Source organism: Liolophura sinensis, chromosome 12 (assembly GCF_032854445.1).
Source record: "Liolophura sinensis isolate JHLJ2023 chromosome 12, CUHK_Ljap_v2, whole genome shotgun sequence".
Lineage (NCBI taxonomy): Eukaryota > Metazoa > Mollusca > Polyplacophora > Chitonida > Chitonidae > Liolophura > Liolophura sinensis.
In genome coordinates, this window is record NC_088306.1 from 29,704,888 (window position 1) to 29,723,315 (window position 18,428).

The window sequence follows — 18,428 nt, forward strand, 5'->3', positions numbered from 1 at the left end:
CAACATGACCAACCAATCATTTGGCGGCAGGTATCATGATTGAGACGAAACCACGAATCAAGTTGTTATCTGACTGGTTGAAAGACTTGGTGCCCAAGACCTTTTTCTAGGCCTGCTATAAAAAAAAAAAACTTTGGCTGCAGAGGTGCAAAGCTATGTTATACTGTGTGATTAGTTATTGAGCCATTGAACTACAATCAAACAAAAATAAAAATTTTACCATCTGGATGAGCATGTATATATGGCAGGGGTTTGGCATTTTGAACCATTTCTGTCTTGTATTCCTACCTATCTTCCATCGTTTTGCCTGGGGCTTTGTGTGAAATTTTTTACCAGGTACATGGCAAAAGGCGAAGGTTTACACAAGGCACTACAGCTTCCTCCACACATAAACTTGTCATGTTGGCTAAGTGAAGGCAGGTCAAGGTCACAGGTGCTTGCCTTTCATTCGCTATAGAACACACAAGGAGCATGTTTAAATGAAGCCTTGGACAGGGAGTTTGTAAAATACCACGATGTCTAGATGCACTTATATCCTCCACCAGTATGGTGTGTATATGTGTTGGTCACGTGTTGGAAAGTTCATCAGTGACTTCTCAAAGGTGAGTGGTTTACCCACAGGCGTTTTGGTTTCTACAACCCATAAAATTGACCCAGTGAAAAACTCTTCACTACAGTGTTAAACAAAAATGAAATGAAAATAAACAAAAATTAAATAAATATCCGCTTGCTAATGTATCCTGACATTTTTGACATCCCATCCTAATCCCAATCTGAATCCTAATCTTACAGAACATCCATGCAGAGCCCTCATGTTGGCCAAGTACTTGTTTTCCATGCGGCATTCTATATTTGATTTATTTATTTCATTGGCGTTCTACTCTTTATTGAAGAATATTTTACTTATCTCTCAGTGCCCAACATTATGGTTGGAGGAAGTCGGGCAGGGAAGCCAGAGAGAAACCCACAACCATCCGACCAGTTAGACCCAGAATATCATAATTTTCCTGGCTATAGAATACATCATGTGTGATTTTTTTTTTACTCTGAAGGTCTCTGATGTAAACCTGTTGGCTAGCCACGACATGATATTCAGACCCATGCATTACACTTGGTAATTCCAGATTGCACTGTTGGCTGTGTGGACTTCATTTTCCACAAAAATGTCCAGTGAGCTAAAAACAGGATTAGCGCCCTATGGATTCGAACTCAGACCTATTGATCAATACATGCAGGAAATAGTTCTATCAATCTGAAACATATGAACAGGGGAGTAAATTTGGATGGAGTTCTGTGAATTGAAACATTTTTTCTTTAATACTGAAGAACGCATTAACAAATAGAACCGATGTTCCAGCTGCAGATATCGGAAACTGGAAACTTGATTTTGCTCGCCTGTTGATTCCTTTCACTATAAGAGTCAATTCCAGACAAAAAAATCCAATGGCTGTCTTTGCCGATATTTACAACTGTGTCTTGCTCGTTAATTGCTTCTGGCTTTGATGTATTACGTACTAAGCATCTTAGATCGATAACATGATTCATCTAGTTGACCTTTTATGATCGGCACAAGTTATTTGCGGAGCGTTTCTGGGACTAAAATTCGGCAGTTCTGGTGGGCGAAAAACAATCAACAATGCGTGAATGCTGACTAGATAATGCCTGGATGACTCAAGCAGACTGCCACTTCCTGCGGCTTTCTGATTGGTCGCTATTTTTAGAACCAAGGGAGTGAGCTAAAATGGCAGCCTTCTGAAGTCGTCGACGGTGGTTGTGAAAGATAGGCATAAGTTTTATCGGAATTCAGGGTTTCTACTCGCTCTACTGAAATTATCCGCGCCCACACAGGACCTGAGACTGTAGTAACCACTAGGTGAGTATGCATTTTTATGTAGCACTTGTCAAATCGGCAAAATTTGCGATCTAATAGAAGGACAGTCTGTTGTCTGAAACGCGAGAGCTTGTGAGTTTAGCTGAGATGATGGCTTTCCCCCCACCTACACTTTGTCACCTCGTTCCAGACTGTCACATTTCTGGGCTCCTTTTTCAGTTTGTCCGTTGTCTGCCAATGATTGTTCTTCGTGACGTTTATTTCGCAATGTGCAAAGTTCACCACAGAATACAGAGTAAATTTTAAGCGGAAAATTGGCGTTGAAGTCGTCGTGTCATGCGTGCGGTTGCACTGAGGGATAGCTAAACAGGTTGTACTACACTGGGTGTCATCTATCAGTCGAACAGCTGTTTCTCTATCGTTACAGCGTCCACTTCGCCATCGCCTGATTCATATTCTTCCAAGAAGTTAGATCAGGTTGTTGAAATTTAAAGATCAGTCATGTGGAACTCTGTACATATGTCATGTATATTCTGATCAGGCCAGATATTTCAATTTGTAGACCGAAAAGCCAGCCAAATTTTGAGCAGGTTTTACTGAGTATTCTCCACAGGGGAGACTCTTCGCCATGCTGATGGCTGCTCTTCACAGATATAAATAGTCCACTTTCCAGGACAAATAAAAAACCCACATCATGGAGAATGGTGAGCTCTTCACCTCAGTCATGCTTGTAAAGTTTAGAGATGTGAACATGACTGCCTGTTTGAAGTCTTGAGCACTTGTTCATTGACTAGAAATGGTCAACATGAGTATAACAGGAGCCGAATGTGGTCCAGCACAGTGCGATCCCCTCAGCTAGGGATTGCAGATTTAGAAAGTGTCGGGTAGGAAACGCCAAGGTTCTAGGTGCGGATAGGAAAATACATGTACCCAGCGGAGGTACCCATGTTAGATGTCGTATCGACAGCATACAACATTTAATTCATTACTCTAAGTACTAGATACGCTGCTCCTTGAACATTTCAGAACAGATTTTCCAATGAAGCCAGTCACTTGTACACTTTTCTTAGCAGTTTATGCGATCACATATCAGGGGGATCAATTATTCTGCTTCCTTCTGCATGTGTTTACAAACTTCCCTGGTGAAATGTTAAAGCTGGGATACATTGACATAAATCCGAAATTTTCCTCTTAGAGAAGGTGGCGCTAGTCTGAGATAGGACTTGAACGTCAAAAGTCTTTTGTTGCATGATGGGAAACATGTTGTGTTCTGGGGTTTCATCTGTGACGTATTTGGTCTACCCACTGTGACGTTGCACCGTTAAAGCTGCAGTAGAATGTCTAGTGTCACTGAAATGATGTTAAAATACCTCCTTGTTCGGACTTTGGTCAGTATCGCATGGTTTGGTGGCGTTTTTGTTGATCCATACACATAAGTCCCTGATCAAATATGTATGCGTAGAACATTCGCGAAAAGAAAACACTTGTTCCAGGAAGGAAGTGTGTAATCAAGTGGGCCCTGTGTGCATATAATCCATTATTTCTCTCCCACATGTAGCCCCATTTCAGATTAACTTGAGCAAGATGAAGTAATAAAAATATGAATAAAACCAGGATGCAATACGTGTACATACATTGAACATGGTGCTAAGCAGTGAGAGTACAGGCTCGGTTTGTCAGCACAGCTGTTGGGTGGGAAGGTTTGTTAGCGACCAGACCAAGGGCAGTGGTTTACTTTAGGTACTACGTTTTCCCAGGGTTTTACTTTTAGAGTTAGAGAAGAAGGCCAGAGCACAGAGGTAGGTGGTTGAATTGAAAGCAGATATGTCATAAGCACTACTGGTTTATGGATGCAGAAGGTGTGCAGTTGTCTGCAGTTGGCCATTTTTCCTGTGTGAATTTCCTGGTTTCCTCCGCCAATAAACTGGACTCTCTTAAGGTGAAAAATTCTTGATAAGTGCTTTAAAAAATGAATTGAATAAGTGTGATGCAGGCAAGAAACTAGAGCTGTCTGAGTTCCAGAAAACATTTGTGCTCCCAGACTCTTGAGTGCCGAAACTAGTCTAAAAGCTGTAAAACTAGAGCCTAAGGGCTATGAAATGGGCCTGTTGCTCTTCTTCTATTTTTATTTTTCTTGTAAGTAAAGACCAGTTGTCTTCTAGTACAGTTGATTGATCTTCTCTACCCACAAAGGGCCTATCAGTTATTATGCCTGTAATGGAGGACCCGGCCCCACCTCATTATGACATGACTTTAAAGAGAACGCATTGCACCAGAACGTCATATTATGAAATACTGTGAGATTGTAGACATTTTCCCGAAATGTTTTTTTCACAACTAAGTCGTTACCATTTCTATTTGTATGGTTAGTGTGAACATGAAAGTCTTCATTATTTGTACCATTACATGTACCTGTGTAAGCCTACAGCAGTGCACATTTTTTTTTTAAATACTCAACACTTCACTACTTTAGGGCCCAGCAATACATTTGGAAAGTACGAAGTTGATTGAGTGATGGGGGTTGAGGAAATCAAAGGACATACATGTGTATACATGTATAGGCCTACATAGACCTACCAGTACAGAGATTCTTGTAGTTACATATAGGACTACATAGACCTACTGGTACAGAGATTCTTGTAGTTACATATAGGACTACATAGACCTACCGGTACAGAGATTCTTGTTGTTACATATAGGACTACATAGACCTACCGGTACAGAGATTCTTGTAGTTACATATAGGACTACATAGACCTACTGGTACAGAGATTCTTGTTGTTACATATAGGACTACATAGACCTACTGGTACAGAGATTCTTGTAGTTACATATAGGACTACATAGACCTACCGGTACAGAGATTCTTGTTGTTACATATAGGACTACATAGACCTACCGGTACAGAGATTCTTGTAGTTACATATAGGACTACATAGACCTACTGGTACAGAGATTCTTGTTGTTACATATAGGCCTACATAGACCTACTGGTACAGAGATTCTTGTAGTTACATATAGAACTACATAGACCTACCAGTACAGAGATTCTTGTTGTTACATATAGGCCTACATAGACCTACTGGTACAGAGATTCTTGTAGTTACATATAGAACTACATAGACCTACCAGTACAGAGATTCTTGTTGTTACATATAGGCCTACATAGACCTACTGGTACAGAGATTCTTGTAGTTACATATACAACTACATAGACCTACTGGTACAGAGATTCTTGTAGTTACATACAGGACTACATGGACCTACTGGTACAGAGATTCTTGTAGTTACTTATAGGTCTACATAGACCTACTGGTATAGAGATTCTTGTAGTTACATACAGGACTACATAGACCTACCAGTACAGAGATTCTTGTAGTTACATATAGGACTACATAGACCTACCAGTACAGAGATTCTTGTAGTTACATATAGGACTACAAGTATATATAAGTACATGTTGATTGCCCAGAATTACAACTTGTCATAACATTCTAGAGTAAACTAATTATTTCAGCTCTTCCTCACAAGGAGCGAATCTGAGTCATGCTCATAGGCCTACATTTATTTATTACACTTCAACCTGTAGGCCAACTGGGTTTATTCCAATAACTCACTCATTGACAACTTTTCCCTTCAATTTATTTTGATAGCAGGGGTTCTAGTATTGTTTCATTCTATGGTAACTTGTCTAATGGAACTGGTAATTTTTTTACCTGTCGAAACATTTCTGTATACATGAACAACTGTCGTTTTGGGATCAAAACATGACTCACTTGTTATGATAAATCCAAATGTACACCTAGATTAGAAGACAAAAAATTATTCTTTGTGCTTTATTTATTGGCAGTACATAGCATAAATCTAAAGTGCGGTTCTGAACACTAGCTGTTCTATGATTGTTGTGTTTCATTGCATTGCATTTCTCAGAAAACATCTATACATGTATGTGTTGGAAACTGGACCCTCGATGACATTTTAACATAGCACAGATATCTGCCGATCAGTGTAGAATAAAAACCATACATTGGGAGCGATGTTACGATGATTTGATGCAGTACAGGAGCAGGGCTTTTTGTATTGTAACCCAAATGACCTTTTTTTGTTTTTTGCCCTTGCTACATCTTCTTCATGGCAAACACGGGAATGTCACACATACAAATATCACAGTAGTCATTATCCACGACTGAGGTTAATGGTTGTGTAACATGAAAATGTGTTGTAGAAACTTGCCAATTGATGCAGGAATTTGTTCTACATACACCTATGCTGTAAACCTGGCTCAGATCTTTCCAAAGACATTAAAAAAAGCACTTGCTGCTATCTGGGTTGGCACTTAGCACTGAGAGGCTAGAGCAAGGAAATAGGGGTTAGCCCTGCGTAAGCATCATGTGAATGGGTGGGGTGTCACGTCTGGTGTCCTTGGGATGATTCTTGTGTTGGGGCAGCATCTTGGCGGCATGGACTCGCCCTGCCACAAGAAGATACAGCATACATGAACACATCTAATGATTCTGTGTTAACATATGACTGAAAAATTGAATAAAACTACAGTACGACATAACAGTTAAACCCCAAGTACACATACATATATACACAATGCATATATTGTGGAGATTAAGATTTGTTTAATCCTGTAAAGTCAATTCCTACCGAAGTACATGTCTGCATGTACATGTAGGAGTTGGTTAAGGTCCATGCTGGTAGATAACCCATGCCAGATGTTTGGCCACACAGTTCATCTACCCTCATGTAGTAGTAACCATCATGTAGATTACAGTGCTAACATGCTTCTGCACTTGTCATCAGCCCATTGCAGATGTTATGTACCTGTACAACACCTAGATTATGTTACCTCAACACCTGTTACAATAAGTTTCTATAGACAAGCAGTATAGATACACAGCTAAGCCAGCCAAGCCAAGGTCAAGTACTACTTGTATTCTAGAGTCTACATTTACCATGCCTTTGACAACATTGCAAGGTACCCTCAAGTAAATTTACAAGAAATCTCTACACTGATCAGCTATCAGTAATCATCAGTTGTAAAACTGATCTCACATGTTTTTTTAGTTCAGTATCGGACAACTGACATACATGTACATGCACGTGCACCTGTAAACAATTATAAACAATGTATATTCTCATTTTTGACTAATGTATATACATGTATGTATCGGTGTTACACCTGTATAACTAATAGTCCTATCCCAACAACACCTCCTTAAGTGCATTTCACCCTGCTGTCAAAAACACAGCTTTCCAAGAATTCCCTTTCTAAAATTTTAAGTGTTCTCAGATTTAATCTCTGTTTCATTTAAATCCTAATAAAATATCTGAAATAATTACCTTTTACAAAATATCAGCCATGTTTGTGCATATGTACTGTTCAAAATTGGAAATAAAGGTCCTAAACTTGATAAAGCCAGTGGCATAATCACTTGTTCAGACTGTAGAATCATTTCAACATGGTACAAGTATGAGTCTGATATTTACTAAAAGGCAATAGTTTGAGCCATTCTTGGTAAATATATAAAATTTGATGTGATAAGTGAATATGGATTTGTTGCCAAAAATCTGTGGTTTAGCCTCTTTAAGCTTTTGCTGAAACATCCAAAGTCCGAGTCATTTGTGGTTATACATCAGCAAGTTTTTACTACATTTACATGTGGTACATATATATGTGTTTTGCCTTGATGCAGTATCAGTCATAACATGGGAAAAGCCTGAAATATTTTCCTACCCAACAATCTTCCAAGATTATGCTAATTAGAGTCAAAGAAAACACTATTGTCAAGAATATGCTTGATCAAAGACCATTAAATGTTGTTCATAAAAATAAAGTTCAGTTCACTTTTTTAGAATTATTTCAACGTAGTAAAAGTGTTTGTTTGTTTTGTCACCAGCAATCAGAATACAGATGTAAAGATATAATAAAGAAGATATTAGTATAAACATTTATGATTATAAACAAATGGTTAAATGACTTCAAGGGGGGATAAAGTCAGGATGAACTTTTTCTATCCCGTTATAGTTAAATTTACATACAGTAAGTATTATTAAAATGCATTTCAAAAGTTTGAATTCTCTGGTGGCTGTTTCTGACTATTGGGACCAGTGACGTCACATCAGATTTTTGCTGCTTGACACACACAGGCTGCTTCATTTCTTTATTAAAAATGCATACCTGTAGATTATGAGTACATTAGCTGAATGGACCTTGAAATGAGCTACCTGTATTTCAAGCAAAATCTGGATGTGACGTCACTGATACCCTTCGGTTCACAATTGACCACCATAGAATCTGATGTTTGAAAACCATTTCACCATGTTGGAAAATTCCTATAAAAGAAATCTGTTACTTGGACAGTTTTTAGATGTTTTTCATCTGACATATTCTTCATTTTATTGTTTTCTTTGCGTTTAACAACAGTCCAGGTATTATAATGCATGCTTCACCACAGGAACTTACAACTGCAAGCTTTGGATGGCAGTGCGTGTATGTACCTTGTACACATGTGTGTATTAAGGTTAGTTTTTACTTCACTGTTGTAATGTGTAAATATTATATTTTAAACCACAAAACTGTTGAATATGCAGGTAACTTGTCATATGTTTGAACAAATCTTAAAATAGTCATTGGAAGAAGAAAAAGTAAAATAAAAACATTTGCCATCACATGTTTATTTCACATGGCTGTGTTACATGTATGTAAAAACCTGAGTGCTGTGTGGAATGTCATGTCATTTGTTAAATAAGAGCATGTTAAGAGCTGTATGTCACAAAACCTGTTTTCACGGGTACATTGTACCTCCAGTGTCTGTCAGACAGCCATGGTTGCAAACCTCACATAACCTCTTAGCATAGCCCTAGTGACTGTTAGCAATAGTTCACATGTAGATGTGGGAAAACTTGCAAGATTTCATTTACCTGGAGATGTATGAAGAATAATATGTATTTAACATATTTGTATGGAGCTGAAAACTTAACACTACTGAGTTAGGACACACCTTATAAAAGGTAAACAGAGTTGCCTCCCCTGCACCACATTCATGGTATGCAGAGTTGAAGTTTGGTTGAGAAACAAGTTTGTGTACACGTAACTATGCTCTTGTTAGCTTCACAATAAAGCTTTGAGGAGATTAGCAAGTTTTTGTGTAAATCACATAAATAAACTATTTAAACATTTTCTTCATGTGGACAAACCATTCCAAACGTACATGAAATATTTAAAAGCATGGCTTATAGCTGAATCACTTTGTTGTTAAATTAGATAGTTTATGGTTGTATGGTGGTCCAGATCTGCCATATTGTATCTGCAGTCCTGTTATCTCACACCCAGCCCATGTTCATGTTGTTGTTAAATTTGGTATTTTATGGTTTTATGGTGGTGCAGATCTGCCGCATTGTATCTGCAGTCCTGTTATCTCGCACCCAGTCCCTGTTCATGTTGTTGTTAAATTTGATATTTTATGGTTTTATGGTGGTGTAGATCTGCCATTTTGTATCTGCAGTCCTGTTATCTCACACCCAATCCCTGTTCATCTGATGTTTTATGGGGGCCCAGATCTGCCATATTGTATCTGCAGTCCTATTACCTCGCACCCAGTCCCTGTTCATGTTGTTGTTAAATTTGATATTTTATGGTTGTATGGTGGCCCAGATCTGCCATATTGTATCTGCAGTCCTGTTATCTTGCACCCAGTCCCTGTTCATGTTGTTGTTAAATTTGGTATTTTATGGTTTTATGGTGGTGCAGATCTGCCACATTGTATCTGCAGTCCTGTTATCTCGCACCCAGTCCCTGTTCATGTTGTTGTTAAATTTGAGATTTTATGGTTTTATGGTGGTCCAGATCTGCCATATTGTATCTGCAGTCCTATTATCTCACACCCAATCCCTGTTCATCTGATATTTTATGGTTTTATGGGGGCCCAGATCTGCCATATTGTATCTGCAGTCCTGTTATCTTGCACCCAGCCCCTGTTCATGGTGTTGTTAAATTTGATATTTTATGGTTTTATGGTGGTGCAGATCTGCCATATTGTATCTGCAGTCCTGTTATCTCGCACCCAGTCCCTGTTCATGTTGTTGTTAAATTTGATATTTTATGGTTGTATGGTGGCCCAGATCTGCCATATTGTATCTGCAGTCCTGTTATCTTGCACCCAGTCCCTGTTCATGTTGTTGTTAAATTTGATATTTTATGGTTTTATGGGGGCCCAGATCTGCCATTTTGTATCTGCAGTCCTGTTATCTCGCACCCAGTCCCTGTTCATGTTGTTGTTAAATTTGATATTTTATGGTTTTATGGTGGTGTAGATCTGCCATTTTGTATCTGCAGTCCTATTATCTCGCACCCAGTCCCTGTTCATGTTGTTGTTAAATTTGATATTTTATGGTTTTATGGTTGTGTAGATCTGCCATTTTGTATCTGCAGTCCTATTATCTCGCACCCAGTCCCTGTTCATGTTGTTGTTAAATTTGATGTTTTATGGTGGCCCAGATCTGCTATTTTGTATCTGCAATCCTATTATCTCACACCCAGTTTCTGTTCATGTTCATTTTTATGAAGACTTGCACACATAAGCTTCTTGACTACGTGTACATGTGTATTTCATTGTCAGTAACATTCCATTTGTTTGAACTAATTGATTAAAGATAAGTGTAATGATGTAAACATATGACCATTGTCTGAAAATGTTTCAGAATTTTTGAAATATTCACTGGCTGAACTTGCATTAACAATTTGTGCAAGCTTGCTAAAGATCCACATGTACTGGTAGTTAGAGCAAACACCCAGCTCCTTCCAGTCATCAACATGTACTGGTAGTTAAAATACAGTTCTGTAATTCAACCTTTTTTGTATGTTAGCAAGGTGTATATTCAAGCATATCCTGAAGGCATTATTCTACGTTCACTGATAAAATCCTACTTCTTGTGAAGCCATGAAATTGGGTAATCCAACCAATGTAGTTTTGCCTCCAAAATGAAAGCAAAAATGTGCATAAATTGCACTGAAAGTTGCTCTTTCGTACATGGATTCGAAAATGTTGAGGAGTTAGGGCAGAACACCATGTATCGATGATGGCAAATACATGTAAGCTGGTACAAAAACTGCAGGACAAGGACAGTGTGCTGCACACAGGGATAAGACTGTATACTTTTCAGTTCTAGGTATTTGCTGATACATCATTATGGTGAGACAGAGAGCCTTACGAATAAACAGAGTACCCAGGCTATTCAGTTAGAACAAGCCCTTGCTTACTTGTACCTGAACACCCACTGTACATGTGCTCACTGCTGTAGGTGTGTTGAGACAGGTGGAGGTGTTTGTAGTCTGTACAGAGAAACGTATTCTCCGGTGGATTGATAGCTTTCCAGGAAATTCTCAAACGATGTGGGAGCAAATCAGAGGGGAAAGTTTACTGCCCTCTTCTACATGTTTATGCTGTTCCCACGTGCCTGAAAACCTTTGTCTTGACCTGACTAATGTCTGTTTTGTTTGTAAAGGTACAACACATCCACGGGCACTCAATATCCAGGATCTTGTGGTTGACTAGTACGTGCAGGATAAATAAGCTGGTTGGTTTGTTGAGGACGATCTACTTTCTCGCCACGCTACTGTTCATGTGAGGTAAGAAATGCATATTCCCAAATATCATACTCATAAAACATCAGATTTCCATGCATTGGGTACATGTATTCACAATCACCACACGTTTGATTATTTGCTTCAGTTTTATCAGCAATACGCACATGTAGGTGTACTTATGTGATGCACAAATAACATGGGTATACATTTACATTAGGTAGGCAAAAAATGCATGTAAGAAAAGACCAGATTTGTTAGAAAAAAGTCTTTGTGTAAAGCAGAATTCACCAATAAGTGCATTATGTTTTTTTAACTTTTCCTTCAACCAATTACATGTAGGTGTTATTTTTTAATAAAGTTTATCCATGTGCTCTAGAAATGAAACTGTTCTAGCCCTTTCTGGGGCAGAGAATTCTGCAGATATCCACGTAGTTTTCAAGATTTTGGTGGTAACAAGTGATAAGCAGTGGCCTCTTGTGTGGTCTTGCATGAAGGTTGATGATGACCATTGATTTCCACAAGTATGACGTAGATATATTTGAGAGGGTGCCAGTAATCGGCCGTCATTGTATAAGCGAGAAAAACTTATGAGTCTGGCATTAAACAGCATTGAAATAAAAAAAATGGGGCTGCTGATCCAGTGTGTTGGTGAGGTGAAGAGGGGTTGGATGGCAGAGGAAGGGACTTTGTTTCGGCTCACTCTGCTAGTTTTGTTGGCAAGCACTCACCTAACCTTTTTGGTGAAGTATCCATAAACAGTCTCTTACAAAATACATGTAAATGAATGAAGACATCATAAATGAATGGACAGATGAGACAACATGAGACAGATACTTATGAATGAGTATGTATAATTAGTCAGACAGTCAGGGGGAGTTGGGGTGGGGTACCACAACAGAGGAAATAGTCCAGTAGATTGGTGGTTAGGGTCCCCTACCCTCAGGAAATGTTAAGAGGCTTATGTCATGGCCTGTCTAGTGCCTCCTTATGTCACTTTTCGTTGTACAGTTATAAAAGCCCTGTGGTAAAGAAGGGGCGTGTTCACGTTTGACTGTAAACAACTAACCAGCCATTTTACGTGTACGTTGTACATGATGATCAACGGTATACAGACACAGGTAGGCCAGGGTGTACTTGTACACGGACACAGCTTATCCAGCTTTAGAAATGTCCTGACATTGTATGAGTACCAACGAAGGTGTACATACTGTATATACATGTACATATCTGATAGTGCTTATAAAAAAAACACATTTTCACCAGTTACTTTGTATTGTTATAAAGGTACTTATTCTAGGTTGCATAGATTTAGTGTTTTCCTGGTTTGTAAAATATAGTTGATGTATGATACACATGTGTGTAGATATTCTTACTTTCTCATGATGATTTTATAATATGTACGCTCTGAAATATCAAAGAGATATGTGATTGTCCCCAGGGACGACTTTGGTAAAGGTGTTCATAGTTTGCAAGCCCCTTGCAGTTCAGTGTTTCCCCAAGGAAGACTTTGGTAAAGGTGTTCGGTGTGCATTTATCTGCGTACTAAAATTTAATTGGCAGTTTTCATTCAGTGATGGTCAAGCTAAGATAATGGAGATCGGTCATCATCTCAACTACATGCACATGTGATTTAAGCAGAGTGTCTGCGTACAAGTAGAATTCTTTCACCAGGGTTACTGTAGTATTGTACATGTGTGTGAATGGGAGGTGGTAAAGCGGGATCTGTTCACCATCATCCACCAGGGTTACCATAGTATTGTACCTGTGTGTGAATGGAAGGTGGTAAAGTGGGATCTGTTCACCATCATCCACCAGGGTTACCATAGTATTGTACCAGTGTGTGAATGGGAGGCGGTAAAGAAGGATCTGTTCACCATCATCCACCAGGGTTACCATAGTATTGTACCAGTGTGTGAATGGGAGGTGGTAAAGAGGGATGTGTTCACCATCATCCACCAGGGTTACCATAGTATTGTACCTGTGTGTGAATGGGAGGTGGTAAAGTGAGATCTGTTCACCATCATCCACCAGGGTTACCACAGTATTGTACATGTGTGTGAATGGGAGGTGGTAAAGTGGGATCTGTTCACCATCATCCACGCAGCCACAGTATATTTTGCTCACAGTGTCAAGACAGATATATTTTAAAATACATGTACATGTAGAAGAGTTATAAAAGCATCTGGAAGGCCTGCTAGAAGCAAGAGACCCTCGTTCAGGAGCTGGAGGGATAGTGTGGGTGCTGGAATGTGGAGAACGCTGCCTGTCACAGGGTACTTCATATTTCGTTAAGAGGACATGTTACCCTACACCCACGTCCCCCCTCTCCCACAGGGGCAGTTTATCCAGGTCTTCCTTGGTTTCTGTAGTGGGGACATCTGGAATTTGGCTTGGGTTCCCTTTGCCTGCAGTGTTGACTTGACCCAGAGATAAAGACCCCTGTGGTTTAGGAATCTAAAGTTTCCTCCATTCATACTGTGTGTACATGTTCATGCCCATGGGGTGGACGGTCCCTAACCCCAGAAGCTGGGATACCAACAACACTCCTTGTTACATGTGATGAACAGTATACATGTGCTACACTGGGGCCATTGTGTATGCTTTTTGTTGTGAAAGATACTGTTTCCAGTAGGGAATTAAACCTGACACTTCTTGGACAGTGACCAGTTCAGGGTTTTTGGTTACCTAAAGGACATGAGCTCATTTTGTTGCCAAAAGTGACAGCGTACAATTTCCAGGCAGACTGTTAAGCTTAGCATTTCCAAAAGGATTTCCAGGAACTTTGGTGTCAAATTTGGTGTTTCCAGATTGGCATGAAGCGTACATGTGTGTGTGAAAGGACCATTACAATTTTATTGGTTTCCAGGAGGACATGAGGTGTTGTAATGTCATGAGTGTCCCATATGTAGCCATCCCTAAAGATGAGGGCTTGTGAAAGGTTTGACCTTTACCATTTCTAAAAGTTACATTACGTTTTATTGGTTTCGCATGTCTTAGAACTAGGTGTACAACTTTCAGGAAGAGTTTGACAAAGGCTTAATGTTCGACCTTTCTTTTGACACTGTAGCAGTCTGGACTAAACAAGAACTGTGCAGATTGTTTGATACGCGGGATTACATTCATTAACACTGCACGGAACACAGCGGTGTATTTGATGACAACAGTTGTGATGTATCTATATTTTTTAAGCAAGTCATCATCAGAAGCGTGCCCTCATTCACTAAGGGTTTGCTCAGCCTACATCTACTATAGGCAGTTCACAATACATCTATCTCACACAGGAAGCTAATGTTGAAGTGACAAGGAATACTGAAGCTTATGTTAGCTACATGCTGGTTTTCTGTCAACAGTCAAGCTGAGTAATCCCTCACTGGAGATAAAACGTATAAATCTCCAAAATAGATGGGAAGTGTTTAAATATTTGGAGGTACCTTTGACCTGCCAGGAAAAGAAGGTTGTTCATTGGAATGCCATCATCACAGCTCAAGTTGGAACTCTTTGGCTGAACATGGAAGATAACAGTGTTAATGGGATGAGTTACATGTACATGCCCACAGCAAGTAAGCTGTACATGTAATTTGTGGAAGAGTTGACTGGTAAAAGTGTGTGTACAATTTCTGAACTACAGCAAAGATCTACATACTTGTAACGTTTTCAGGGACAGTCTTTACGAGACATACAAAGTTTAGTTTTTCATACATGCATATATTCTCTAGTCCAATTTGACCGTACCATTTCATTTGAAAACATTCGGTACATGTATATCTATACACAGTACTCAGCTGTTTGACAGAATCCATATTGTGTAGTCCTGTGCTGTAACACTTTCTAGTAGTACAAGTACTCAGCACTGTTTAAAAAATATCTGTCTCTATCAGTTTGCCTGGCCTGTGCGTCCAGACCTTCCTCGGATTGCCTCAACTTTCCCCAAACAGAGAAACTGCAGCTGCATTCGTGTACGCCCTTTTGGCCCTTAAGACTACCACCCACCCCCTAAGGACTGAAATCCTACAGGTGCACAGTAGAGAAGATCGTATTAAGAAAAAAAAATGCTGGACTATTTTTATTGGTGGGGATATTTTTACCTGTCATTGCCTTCCAGCCCGTTGGCTGCCTGGATGGATCATCTGTAGGGTAGGTACATGTAGGGTACTGTATGTAACTCAGGGTTCACTCCCTCGGACAAGGATCTGGGTAGTTGCACCAGCACTGGATGTTTTATAAACATCCTCCCTGCTGTATTTATTTGCCGTCTTCCAGGACAAAGACCTGAAGCATCTTGGTAGCACAGCTTGGCGTAGATAAAACTTGGACTTAGTGTCAGAGAGTATATACATGTATACTGGGCAGGGAACTGTGAAGAAAGAACTGAGTGAAAGCCAAGGAGCCAGGTCAATTAAAAACGCTGGAATCCACTGCTCCTTTTACCCTCTCAGCTCCTCCCCCTAAAGAGGTGTGAAAAGCCTGAGTCACTCCCATCCCCCTCTGTGCTGCAGTGTCTCTAACAGAACTAAGCTTACTTCTGACTCTTTAATGGTTTTAACTTGACCGATGCCTTTGTCAGCCTAGCTGTGGTACTGCAGAGGAGTGTAGCCCAGCATGCAGGGCAGGAAAACCCATTGCTCCTGGATATGTGCATGTACAAGTTCTGGTACCTATCCTAACCTGCTGAGCAAAGAGTCCTCTCAGTTTGTACTGGATTGAGTGCTTGATTTGCTGACTCTACGTTGTACCAAGACAACGACGATACTTGATTTAACAGGCAGGGATATATAGTATAGATCTTGTTCCGGGATTGTTGTCTTTCTTGGATTTTACCACTACCATACACTCTCAAGATGATGGATAATTATTACACTCCTGGATTTGTTCTGGACAGGTTTGTTATTTTGTTTGTCTGATTTCTCTTGTGTCACTGCGTGCAATGTAGTCATTTCACATGTATACATACATGCATGTACATGTGTACACATATAATTATGGTTGAACAGGGTACACCTGAATGTACTTATATGAGTATATTGTTACATGTACAAATATGTTGTTACATGTACAAGTATATTGTTACATATATGAATATATTGTTACATGTAGGAGTGTATTGTTACATGTAGGGGTATTTTGTTACATGTAGAGGTGTTTTGTTACATGTACGAGTATTGTTACATGTACGAGTATATTGTTACATGTAGGAGTGTATTGTTACATGTACGAGTGTATTGTTACATGCATGAGTGTATTGTTACATGTATGAGCATATTGTTACAGTATTACAGTTATGTCTAGATGCTTTTGAGGTACATGTATGTAGGATTACCCGTCAAAGCATTATTAAAGCCTCGTTCACATGATGTGATTATGGAGTCGGCCCTTTAAATTTGACTAGTCACTTGAAAGCACGGCATGTGCTATTTCATGCGGTTGTTGCATTCAGCATACAGCATTGTCTGAATGCTGCTTATGGAATAGAAATGGATCTACATGTATTTTCACAAACTGACAAATCGCATCATGTGAACACACATCTTTTAATAAACTGTAAGCTGCTTAGAGTGGTGTAATGAGAACAACGGTATATGTGGATAATAATGTGTGTGTTTATGGAAGGTAGCTCAGTCAATTTACAATGAAGCTGTTCTTCCCAAAGGTCCTCAGACAGAAAACAACATACAACAGGGATAGAAATGAGAAGTAAACCCGGCAGATCAGTTGTCTTGTTGACGCCTGAAAGTTACTGGACATTTCTGCAACTCACAGGACAAAATTTCTTCGCACTGAACTGTTGGCTGATATATGATTAAATGCACTCTTTAAGTAGTTTTGGCATACATCTATTTTACTATCTGATCAGAGGGGTTATATGAGGTCACTGTAATTTTCACAGGTCTTGCAGTAGATTGCTTCCAATCTTTGAAATATCATCGCATAGCTGATGTTGTTGTTGGATTAGTTTCATTGCTTGGTTCAGTCCATTAGTCGATTACTTGGTAAACCCAAATTTAAGTAGGCTGGTTGTTTTGAGCGATCAACATGTTTTGTTTCGCTTCCGACGATTACCATATTTTTAGAGTCGCACTCCTGACCACGTGAACTTCACTCCGTGATATGCGCCTTGCGTCTCTTTGCTCAATGAAAAGCCTCAGGAACAGGGTAATATATTTTCTTTATAAGGAAAGTCTCATACAGGAAGTCTAGTACATTTTATGGAAACGGGATTTTCTGATGGAGTAATGATTTGAAGTAATTTGACATTTTCTTACGAATAAAAGGCACCGCTATGAATCCACTGGAATGCCAGTTTTGGAAACTGATGAAAATCACCAAATATTATGTCCGACCAGTCAGTTGGTAATTTCGAACTATGTATAGGAAACATGTACTTAGAGTCCAATCCAAAAGATATATAAATATATATATATATATATGTATGTAAAATAAAATAAGGCATCATGTTGTTTGAGAAGTGAAGCTACATGCATTCATACGTACAAAAACAACAAAACAACCAATATGGTGCTGTCCCTGCAACTGTCCAACCAGCTGGAGAAGTAGGGTAGAGGGAGACATTACAGGCCCCTTCCAGACCCCCCCCCCCCCCCCAGGGTGGGGGGCAGGAAGGGGCCTGTAATGGCTGGAACCCCTACACATATGGACAGAGAACAAACCGAGTGAGCGGGGAGATGGTCTCTTTGCCATCCCTTGTTTGCTTTGAACAACCCACATGTGTGCAACAGTGTTACAGGGACGTAGCCTTAATGATAAGTAAATGATTTTGAGTGCATTTACAAAGTTGTATTCATGTAAGTATCAGTATTACAGTACATGTATTTCACTAGAATTTTGGTGTGTATAAATGTACGTTTTGAAGCACAAATACATAATGTATGCCTTAAAATGAAACTTTCAAGCAGTTAAGTTTTTCTGATAAGAAAGTCCTAAAACTTCACAAAAAAGGCTATGACACCGTATTGAAGATGAATGAAGCTGTCTGAATAAGGCAAA

The 18,428-nt window shown here is 39.4% G+C and overlaps 1 protein-coding gene across 2 annotated transcripts in view; it reads left to right on the plus strand.

Annotated features, from left to right (window-relative positions):
* Positions 1-1,757: 1,757 nt before the first annotated feature.
* Positions 1,758-18,428, plus strand: part of LOC135479025 (ras-related C3 botulinum toxin substrate 2-like) — a 45,910-nt gene continuing 29,239 nt past the window's right edge. The window contains exons 1-2 of one of the 2 annotated variants that reach the window (XM_064758729.1): positions 1,758-1,873; positions 11,345-11,468. The gene's annotated coding sequence lies outside the window, so the exon portion shown is untranslated. The remainder of the gene's footprint in view (positions 1,874-11,344; positions 11,469-18,428) is intronic. The other variant, XM_064758730.1, reaches the window with a different exon arrangement.